This window comes from Astyanax mexicanus, chromosome 5 (genome assembly GCF_023375975.1).
Source record: "Astyanax mexicanus isolate ESR-SI-001 chromosome 5, AstMex3_surface, whole genome shotgun sequence".
NCBI lineage: Eukaryota > Metazoa > Chordata > Actinopteri > Characiformes > Acestrorhamphidae > Astyanax > Astyanax mexicanus.
The window spans coordinates 39,990,206-40,001,684 of record NC_064412.1 but is presented as its reverse complement, the minus strand read 5'-3'; the positions used below and the strand labels follow the sequence as shown (position 1 = coordinate 40,001,684).

General features: G+C 40.8%; 1 long non-coding RNA gene across 13 annotated transcripts; it reads right to left on the bottom strand.

Annotated features, from left to right (window-relative positions):
• Positions 1–350: 350 nt before the first annotated feature.
• LOC125802185 (uncharacterized) lies at positions 351–4,775 on the bottom strand. 13 transcript variants are annotated; one of them, XR_007439168.1, is made up of 8 exons: positions 2,621–4,402; positions 2,481–2,590; positions 2,361–2,440; positions 2,271–2,320; positions 2,041–2,230; positions 1,361–1,410; positions 941–1,320; positions 351–420 (listed from the first exon to the last, which is right to left on the bottom strand). It is a non-coding gene; the product is annotated as an uncharacterized LOC125802185 (long non-coding RNA). The 13 variants fall into 13 exon arrangements; XR_007439169.1 differs by lacking the exon at positions 351–420 and adding an exon at positions 521–580; XR_007439173.1 differs by lacking the exon at positions 351–420 and adding an exon at positions 1,531–1,930 and having other exon boundaries at positions 522–1,320; positions 2,161–2,230; positions 2,621–4,775.
• Between the last annotated feature and the right edge of the window lie 6,704 nt (positions 4,776–11,479).

The window sequence follows — 11,479 nt, the reverse complement described above, 5'->3', positions numbered from 1 at the left end:
CTCTCTCTACCTCTCTTTACCTCACTCTGTCTCATTCTAACTCTCTCTATCTCTCTTTACCTCACTCTGCCTCATTCTAACCCTCTCTACCTCTCTTTTCCTAACTCTATCTCATTCTAACTCTCTCTACCTCTCTTTACCTTGCTCTGCCTCATTCTAACCCTCTCTACCTCTCTTTACCTCACTCTGCCTTATTCTAACTCTCTCTACCTCTCTTTACCTCGCTCTGCCTTGTTCTAACTCTCTCTACCTCTCTTTTCCTAACTCTATCTCATTCTAACTCTCTCTACCTCTCTTTTCCTAACTCTATCTCATTCTAACTCTCTCTACCTCTCTTTTCCTAACTCTATCTCATTCTAACTCTCTCTACCTCTCTTTACCTCACTCTGTCTCATTCTAACTCTCTCTACCTCTCTTTACCTCGCTCTGCCTCATTCTAACCCTCTCTACCTCTCTTTACCTCACTCTGCCTCATTCTAACTCTCTCTACCTCTCTTTACCTCGCTCTGCCTTGTTCTAACTCTCTCTACCTCTCTTTACCTCACTCTGTCTCATTCTAACTCTCTCTACCTCTCTTTACCTCACTCTGCCTCATTCTAACTCTCTCTACCTCTCTTTACCTCACTCTGTCTCATTCTAACTCTCTCTACCTCTCTTTACCTCACTCTGCCTCATTCTAACTCTCTCTACTTCACTCTGCCTCATTCTAACTCTCTCTACCTCTCTTTACCTCACTCTGCCTCATTCTAACTCTCTCTACTTCACTCTGCCTCATTCTAACTCTCTCTACCTCTCTTTACCTCACTCTGCCTCATTCTAACTCTCTCTACTTCACTCTGCTTCATTCTAACTCTCTCTACCTCTCTTTACCTCACTCTGCCTCATTCTAACTCTCTCTACTTCACTCTGCCTCATTCTAACTCTCTCTACCTCTCTTTACCTCTCTATGCCTCATTCTAACTCTCTCTACCTCTCTTTACCTCACTCTGCCTCATTCTAACTCTCTCTACTTCACTCTGCTTCATTCTAACTCTCTCTACCTCTCTTTCCCTTACTCTGCATCATTCCAACTCTCTCTACCTCTCTTTACCTCACTCTGCTTCATTCTAACTCTCTCTACCTCTCTTTACCTCACTCTGCTTCATTCTAACTCTCTCTACCTCTCTTTACCTCACTCTGCTTCATTCTAACTCTCTCTACCTCTCTTTACCTCACTCTGCCTCATTCTAACTCTATCTACCTCTCTTTACCTCACTCTGCCTCATTCTAACTCTATCTACCTCTCTTTACCTCACTCTGCCTCATTCTAACTCTATCTACCTCTATTTACCTTACTCTGCTTCATTCTAACTCTATCTACCTCTCTTTACCTCAATCTACCTCATTCTAACTCTATCTACCTCTCTTTACCTCGCTCTGCCTTGTTCTAACTCTCTCTACCTCTCTTTACCTCACTCTGTCTCATTCTAACTCTCTCTACCTCTCTTTACCTCACTCTGTCTCATTCTAACTCTCTCTACCTCTCTTTACCTCACTCTGTCTCATTCTAACTCTCTCTACCTCTCTTTACCTCTCTATGCCTCAATCTAACTCTCTCTACCTCACTTTACCCCACTCTGCCTCATTCTAACTCTCTCTACTTCACTCTGCCTCATTCTAACTCTCTCTACCTCTCTTTACCTCACTCTGCCTCATTCTAACTCTCTCTACTTCACTCTGCCTCATTCTAACTCTCTCTACCTCTCTTTACCTCACTCTGCCTCATTCTAACTCTCTCTACTTCACTCTGCTTCATTCTAACTCTCTCTACCTCTCTTTACCTCACTCTGCCTCATTCTAACTCTCTCTACTTCACTCTGCCTCATTCTAACTCTCTCTACCTCTCTTTACCTCTCTATGCCTCATTCTAACTCTCTCTACCTCTCTTTACCTCACTCTGCCTCATTCTAACTCTCTCTACTTCACTCTGCTTCATTCTAACTCTCTCTACCTCTCTTTCCCTTACTCTGCATCATTCCAACTCTCTCTACCTCTCTTTACCTCACTCTGCTTCATTCTAACTCTCTCTACCTCTCTTTACCTCACTCTGCTTCATTCTAACTCTCTCTACCTCTCTTTACCTCACTCTGCCTCATTCTAACTCTATCTACCTCTCTTTACCTCACTCTGCCTCATTCTAACTCTATCTACCTCTCTTTACCTCACTCTGCCTCATTCTAACTCTATCTACCTCTATTTACCTTACTCTGCTTCATTCTAACTCTATCTACCTCTCTTTACCTCAATCTACCTCATTCTAACTCTATCTACCTCTCTTTACCTCGCTCTGCCTTGTTCTAACTCTCTCTACCTCTCTTTACCTCACTCTGTCTCATTCTAACTCTCTCTACCTCTCTTTACCTCACTCTGCCTCATTCTAACTCTCTCTACCTCTCTTTACCTCACTCTGCTTCATTCTAACTCTATCTACCTCTCTTTACCTCACTCTGTCTCATTCTAACTCTCTCTACCTCTCTTTACCTCACTCTGTCTCATTCTAACTCTCTCTACCTCTCTTTACCTCACTCTGTCTCATTCTAACTCTCTCTACCTCTCTATGCCTCATTCTAACTCTCTCTACCTCTCTTTACCTTACTCTGACTCATTCTACGTCTCTCCACCTTCACCTTGGCCTTGCTCTACTCCTCTCTATCGTACTTTACCTCATTCTTCCTCACTGAATCTCTCTGTATCTCGCTTTACCTCATTCTGCCTCACTCTAGCTCTTTCTACCTCACTCTGCCTTGCTTTATATCTCTGTACCTCACTTTACCTTAATCTGCCTAGTACTACCTGTCACTCTACCCCACTTGGCCTGGATCTAACCCTCTCTACCTTACTTTACCCCATTCTGCCTCGCTCTATCTCTCTGTACCTCACTCTGACTCACTCTACCTTGCTTTACTTCACTCTGTCTCTGTCTAGATCTATCTACTTCACTCTACCTGACTCTAGCTCTTCCTACCTCACTTTGCCTCACTCTGACTCGCTCTACCTCTCTCTACCTTGCTTTGTCTCACTTTACCTAGTTCTTCCTTCTCTTTACCTCAATTTATCCCATTCTGCCTCACTCTACCCCGCTTTGACAGAAATGAGTTTCTGTTATTCCTGATATTATCGTAGCACTTTTAAAATGTTTATCATAAAAACTCATGATAGCCTTAGTTAGAGTAACAGTAAATGTCCAAGTTTCTTTGCGCAAACAACTGAAAAGTATCTAACACCGTGTTCTTCACACCAGCAATAGAATGGACCAGCATGGAGCCAACGGAAGCCAAGTGGAAAGAATCCAGGCCTGTTTGACATAACAGTTCAGCTCAGTCTGTCAGGGGACCTACAACCACAACACGGGGGAAGCAGGAATATCCTGAGACACACTATAAACCCGCTGTGCTGCTCTGGCTGAGGAGGACCAGGCCGAGGCCAACTTTCACAGAAAGAAAAAAAACAGCGCGCTGTATCAGTGCTGCCGTGACTCCTGACTGTAATAACCTGTAAACACTGTAAAACACTATGAAGGTAAAAGGCTATCATGTCTCTAGGAAACACCTCTGCTGCTGTGAGTAATCCTGCGGAACTGTTCTCAGGGTTTCAAGGAATCTGATTCACACTCTATAAATACGTGCATGAACTCTATAAACGGGTTTAAGATATGGACAAAAATCTGATGTGATAACTTCTGCTCTACCTCACTCTACCTTGGTCTACCTCACTCTACCTCTTTTGACCTCACTCTACCTCAGTCTGCCTATCTGTACCTCATTCTACCTCGCTGTACCTCACTTTGCCTCACTCTACATCACTGTACCTCCCTCTGCCTCACTTTACCTCAATCTACCTCGGTGTACCTCACTCTGCCTCACTTTAGCTTAATCTACCTCACTCTACATCACTGTACCTCCCTCTGCCTCACTCTACCTCGCTGTACCTCACTCTGCCTCACTTTAGCTTAATCTACCTCACTCTACATCACTGTACCTCCCTCTGCCTCATATTAACTCGATCTACCTCACTCTACATCACTGTACCTCCCTCTGCCTCATATTAACTCGATCTACCTCACTCTACATCACTGTACCTCCCTCTGCCTCACTCTACCTCAATCTACCTCACTCTACATCACTGTACCTCCCTCTGCCTCAATCTACCTCACTGTACCTCACTTTGCCTCACTCTATCTCAATCTACTCCAGCTCAGTTACGTTATACAAGCTTTCAGTCTGTAGAGTGAACCCCCCTGTGTTGCAGCACACAGATAATACACAGTTTGAGTTTGCTGTTATTTACAATATTATTGCAGCTCTTTTAATGTGTTCATTCTGAAAACTCATATTAGAATAACGATAGGCCTGTCACAATAACTACATTATCGACTTATCGCTCATTAAATGGCCATGACCTCAATCATTTTAATAATCGTGATATCGTCCTTTGTGTTTGCACTTACTTAAATATATTGTGACTGTGGGCATGGCTGCACCTTTTATTAGGAAAAATGCCCTCTATCAACACCACTATCATCACCACAACTTAAAGAAACATGGTAACGTCTCAGTGCGGCTCTAGTTGCTTAACTTTAGTGTCTCTTAGGTTTGTGTTGCCTCAGCCTTCTGTTCACCATCAGCGTATCTCTCGAATGAAGGCTGAGGCAGGGTCTTTATGCTGGTTCAATGTGCGCCAGCAGGGACAGACCGGGGCTGTACATCATGGTGTGGGGAAGACCCACAGCTCCTCTGCCTCCGCACTTTGCAATGTGTATGTATAAATAGCACACACTGAAGAACCTACTATAACCTACTTTGGTTCAAGCTGGAACTTTTCAGGTTCCAAAATTAGGTGTGTAAACAGAAATGGAAAGTTTATTTAAAAGAGTAATTAATTTGTTACAAAATGATGTTATTACTTTATTAGTGCCAAATTAGTGGTCTAAAAATGGCACCAATATCGTTTATCGCAATAATTTTTGGGACAAAACATCGTTCACAACAAATTGTTAACGTTAATTGTTAACTAAATAATGATAAATATAAGCATAATAAATACTAGAACACAAAATACAAATCTTAAAAAAGTTTACAAAGAGGTTCTCTAAATTCCAGATAAAAAAAAAAATAAATAAATATGCATTATAAACTTAAAATTGTTTAACAAACCAAAAAACACTGTAAATCATTTAGGTGGGCTCTGAGGCTGGTAACTCGGAATCCTGTACAATAGAGGGAACTCTTGGTCTTCCTTTCCTGGCGCAGTCCTGATAAGAGCCAGTTCGATCATAATGCTTTTGATGGTCTTTGTGACTGAACTTGAGGATACTTTCTTTCACTTAATAATACGTTTTTGAAAACTCTTAGAGGGACTGTCCTTCATTTCTTATAGTATTTTGTTTTATTGAGTAGTTCTTGCCATAATATGGATTATAACATTAATCATATACAGGGCTATTCACTGTATACCAATCAAATACCTCTTCACAACTTTACAACTGATGCTCTTAAACACATTAAGAGGCAAGAAATTCAAGTAATTAACCCTTGATGAGTTCAGCACAGCTGTTAACTGAAAGCTGTTCATTCTAGGTGACTCTACCTTATAAAGCTGACTGTGCAAAGCTGTCATCTAAGCAAGAGGTTCTACTTTGAAGAATCTAAAATATAAAGCATATTCTGGTTTGTTTCAAACTTTTTGTTTACTAAATAATTCCATATGTTTTTTTTTATAGTTTGCATGCAGAAATTGTCTAAATTTAATGTTTAAGTAATGTTTAAGCAAGTTCCTTGCTCTTTAGATAAGTACAATTGCACTATTACCATTATCAATGGTGTTAACAGGTCTTAAAATAGTAAATATATATCATTCCTAACAAAAATCTTTATTTTGAGAGGCCTAAACTCACAGCCTGGTGTTTTTCAGTGAACTGGGTTAAACACTAAAGTGCTATAAAATATCTCCGAGCTGTTAGTGGATGTGTTGTTGTTTTTCCTTTTTTAGTCAGGACCTGACGGCAGGCCGCGGTCAAGGGGACGAGACACCGTGTGATTCTTTTGTTCGGCCTCGAAACATTTCCTGCTCGGACGGGGAACGAAACCAGATGACGGGGCTCATGTGGAAAATTATCCGACAGCCTTTTGCCTTTATGGAATGGTAAAGGACAGACTTCCCAGAAGTCCAGGCAGACATGCTGAATTAATAAGAGGCTTTTTTTTAAACTTCCACTGAAATGGAAAACACGTTTCAGCAGGAAATGCCACTCCTCACACAGACTTTGATCATGGGAAGATGACTAGATCAATTGCAAGGAAAAATAACTTGCGTTAGGATTTTTTTTTTTTTACAAAGTTAAATGTAGTTTTTGAGCACGGTAAGATTTAGCTTGTGGCTGGATGCTGTAGTTCCACGACAGAATCCAGCACGTAGTTCTGAATAAGCCATGGCATTCGATTTCACAGGTTAATAATAAACGCTGCTGAAAACCATATGTGGTGTCCATCCTTTTAAACCTTTCCTTCCTGCCTTCCTTCCCTCGCTCCTCTCTCAGCATCTCTCTTTGACAGCGCAGAGCGGGAGAGAGGTGCATCCGTACTAAAAAAACAGCGCATGATCTAACCGGAGCAGCTTTATTGGCCTGCTGTGGCTCTTTTGTCAGAATACACCCTGGCTACAGGTCTCAGCTGGAACCCAAACCTGCTGCTCTGAAGTCTTTAAAGCAGTCTTTCTTTAGCTCATGCTGTAGTTCCAGTGAAGTCAATAAAGAAGCTGTACGCTCAGGAGCTGTATACATAACTATAAAGTTATCAAATGGAAATAAAAGTGTTTTAGTGCAGCTATGCTTTTTGATTCATTCAAAAAAACCTCCTATGGCTGAAAGTAGGACTCTACATTAACAATAACAGCTTTTGTTTGGAACAATATATTGTCCCAAAAATAATTGTGATGGATAATATTATTGTAATAATATTGTAATGTCCTCCCTCAGGGATCTAGCAAGCTGCATAACCGGGATTTGATCCAGCAATCTCCCGATCATAGTGACAGCATTTTAGACTGCTGGACCACTCGGAGCCCACATAAATAAAATAAAACCACAGTTTTTAAACAAACTCACACTGTGGGATATTCTCGTTAACGGGCTTCTCTCTAAAATAAACAATAATGGGTAATAGGGTTGTAATGGTACAGAAAATTTACGGTTCAGCTCAAACCTCGGTATAAACCCTACAATTTGGTACGTTTTCGGTATGGTTGGTGAAATAAATAAACAGTCTGGGCATTCTATATACCCTCTCCTTTATTAACTTCATAATAACAATGGAACTTCATTACAATCATGTTTTGTTTTATGGGATGGAATGTTGTAACAGGGCTCGAGCTCTTTTATTATTAAATGCTTGAAACCAGGGTTCTCTTCTACTGTCATCGTGAGAGGCTCAATCTTTTGGATCTTGTTGCAACAAGCAGACAATAAGCCTGACCGTGGCGGTTTATTAAGAAGAAAAACAACAGCATTACTTTAACTGCTTAAACTACACATATATTTACTAAGCATATTACTAGGTGCATTTCAGTGTTTGAGTTCTTTTTAAAAAAATATTAGAATTAGATAAGTGCTGTCAATCACTTTAAAATAAAAAAGAATTATATGTGAGAGACAAAAGAGAGAATGAGAGCAAGTGAGCAAGTGAAAGACAGACAGTACAAGCGCCTAACCCTGCATTCACACTGGGAAGCGACAGGCGACCATTTGTTTTCTATGGCAGTGCAGCGACGGTAATCTCCCGTGCACTGTTTCCAGCCCATGTGCTCAGAGGTAAATTTCTCAGGGCTAGCAACAGTGCTACAGCTACGCTTTCCAGGTTACGTTAATTGGTTCCACAAGTCTCTTGTAGACTGCCTGTGTACTGTGTATTCTGTGCGCGTTTGCGCATACCGAAACGTGACCCCCCGTACCGTGAAGGTTTGCAAAGAATACACATACCGTTACACCCCTACTGGGTAATATTGAGGACATTACAAATTATTAATGTCATGTCCATATACTGGACAATACGTTGATGATAAAATGATCTTAACAGCCCTAGATGGATATTTTTTTATCTAAACATAGATGTGTAAGTGAATAAATCCTCAACCAGAATGTAAATGTTCTATAGCTATAACAAGTTATACAGTTTAATAAGAACAGGACCTCAAAGCTACCCAGGAACCTTCATTTGTAGCAGTCTGCACTACATGGAGCTCTTTTTTGTTTATAGTGTAAACAGAAGCATTTGTAAGATTCATTTGTAAAAATAAAGGTTACTAAAGCGTTCTGGCCAATCTATAAATTAACAAACATGTGACAATAACCAAAACTGTGGCATCGTGGCTCAGACCAGTCTGAAGGAGTGTGTTTTATAAGATCACCCATGAATCTGAGATAGCGGTTAGAGTTGATTTGTGGTCACCGTGGACAAGGCACTATGTTTAGACTTCCAGCCCAAATCAAGTTCAAACCACATTTGATGGTGCTTTTAAATGTGATTACAATGGGATAAGCAGGGCACCACGTGGTCCAGCAGTCTAAAGCGCTGCCACTATGATCAGGAGATCGTTGGTTTGAATCCTGGTCATGTAGCTTGCCATCAGCTTGCCAGAGCCCTGAGAAAGCACAATTGCCCTTTCTCTCTCTGGATGTATAGATGGCGCTTGTTGCCCTTATCTCTCCTAGTGTGATGTTGGTAAGCACAAGACATCTGTGAGCTGATGTATCAGAGTCCAACAACCAGGGTCCGGGAAGAGTTCCAAAGTTTAGTTACTGACGTTGACCTTGATACCACACTAACCGCTTGTGATGTCTAGACATGCAAATCACTTGCATCTGATCACTTGCAAACAACAGTGCGGACTCTTATCTCATAAGATCTGATTTGCTAAACGAATCCAATTTTCCTCAGAGCTGGACTTTAATACGGATGGGTTAGACAAACTCTCTCATTTTAAAGGTCACCTTCCGTCGTTTTTTCTTTCATTTTAAAATGTCTAGTTGTGGTCTCTAGTATGAATGAATGACATGTGAGCCGTTTTTGTAAAAAAAAAGTGCTCAGGTGTCTCTGTATAGCTCTTTTTTAATGGACTGTTTTAGGGGTGTGTCCAAAATGACCAGATTCCAGCTTTGCTCATGAATATTCATACATGCAAACAGCATGCAAATATCTCTCCTCTGATTGGCTAGGAGCACTGCGACGCCCCTCCACCGCTCTGCCGCTCACTGCCTCCCACCTCCTAACTGATGAGCGGTGATGTTGCGTCGCTTCAGCTCCGCCTCTGGGAGTTTCTCGAGCCAAGGTGGGCTGGTCTGTGAGTTTCTGCCTACGTAGGCAGAAAGATAATTCAAAATTCACCCGTTTTTCGGAGGGGGGGAGGGGGGGTTTCTTTGCTTAGCTCCTGCAGACAATGGGGGCTGCAAAACAGTTTAATGTGCAGGTGTACACATTCAACTCGGAGAGACCTACTGTATTCCACAAAAAACAAGAAAAATCGGATTTTCGCGGAAGGTGAGCTTTAAGAACAATTTAAAAAAGGCCCTAAAAATGAATGACTCCCTACATTCCACCACAATACAATACTAATTCTATACCAAAAAGACAACAGTTTAATATCTAAAGAGTTTAAATCAAGACCCTTCATAGAAAATCCAGTTTTGTTATCTCTAGAATGCTTAAACAGATCCATAGAGAACCGTTTTTGTAAATGATGTGTGTGAGTGAAGCTTTTTAAAGTTTAAAGGAAAAAACAATCCTTTATTTGGTTTGGTGGTGAAGTTTTTAAAACACTCATTAATCAGTGTTTTAAACACTGTTCTTTAAGCAACCAGATGCGGTTCTTCTAAGGTAAGATTGTTTTGAAGAACATATCATTCCCCTCTGATTAGAGTTTTAGAATCCAGTAGGGTCAGTGTGTGTAACAGTAAACCTGTAGCCAAAGTTTTGTGAAGTAGACAATGAAAGTTGTAGTGCAGGTGAGGTCTGCTTTATACTGAATAAAAACATAATACCTACTGGATTTGATTGAATATTAGGTTTGTTTTAAACTCTAACTCTAATGTCCATTACCAGGTTTTCCGTCCAGAAATGTTAAATATCATTTCACCCCTTGGCCCTATCACTTACCCCACCCCTCTGTTTTGCATGGGCATGCCAAGGGGTAGGGGTGTCCCTTCTTGTTAGGCTGGAGGGGTTCGGGGGAAGGAAAAGGGCTTGTTTGTCCTCCATACAGAGATTTTTCAGATGTACCCTTCAAACCAAGGGGTATGAGAATCACTGGTAATATGGCGGAAAAAGCACTGTAAGTATTTTGCTTTTTAAAAGGGATGAATAGCACTATATTACCAGAGTTTAATATGTAGTTTTAATGGTTTTTGTGCCAATTTCTTCATAACAAGCATAAAAAAGATCGCTAGTAGTTTGTCTCAGTAGCTAGCTAGCAAACTTTCCCGTTCCACCTTAAATGGTGCAACAAGCGACAGGGGCTGCAGCAGTGGAACGTGGAATGGAAAAATAAGATAAAATAAAATCATCTCTCTGCATCATCTCTCCCCTTTCCGAAAACATTATCTAACTAAACAGAAGTTACCGGTAGGTTACTAAACTTTAGCATTGCTGATGATGTATTGAGTGCTTGAAGGGTTGTCCCCTTCTAACTCTGTTCTAAGGGGAAGGGTTACACTTGAAAATAATGGGTAGGGGAAAAGTGGTAGTGCCAAGGGGTGAAATGGGATTGGGCCCAAGTCTAGATTGAACAGTCAACACTGGCTGCAATGAGAACTTGTGATCTATTTACTATTCACTGCTACAGAGTAAACTCACTAGGAGACTATCAAAAGACTTAAAAATACACTGCAGTCACCTCAGCTTAAGCGTTCAGTGAATTGTTTAACCCTTGTGTGGTGTTCGGGTCTGTGGGACCCGTTTTCATTTTTCATCAAATGATACTAAAAACATATTTTGTCTAACTCAAACTCATTAGCATTGGCTCATTTTTTGTGAGAAACATAGGAGGAGGCGTGCGCTCGTCCGCATCCTCCAAGGGTCACGGGTGTCACCGGTGATGGGGACGCACAAAGGGGTGGGACAATTGGATATCCAAATTGGGAGAAAATGGGGAAAAATCAGAAATAAAATTATATTTAAAAAAAAAGAGTAGCACTTTTTGAAAGAAATGTAACATAAGAAAGTTACAAATATTAACCATGTAAGCTGTTTATATTGCTTGCAATTTAGGTGAAGCGAGCATGTGTAAAGCATTTTAATGTAAAATTGCTAAAATTTTGCTGAATTAAATACAAGTAACAAAGTAAACGAGTAACAAAAATATGAACACCACACAAAGGTTAAAGACAAATACAAGTATACAAGTATACAGACGTCACACATGGGCAGCAGTGAGGGTTAGAGGCCTTGCTCTG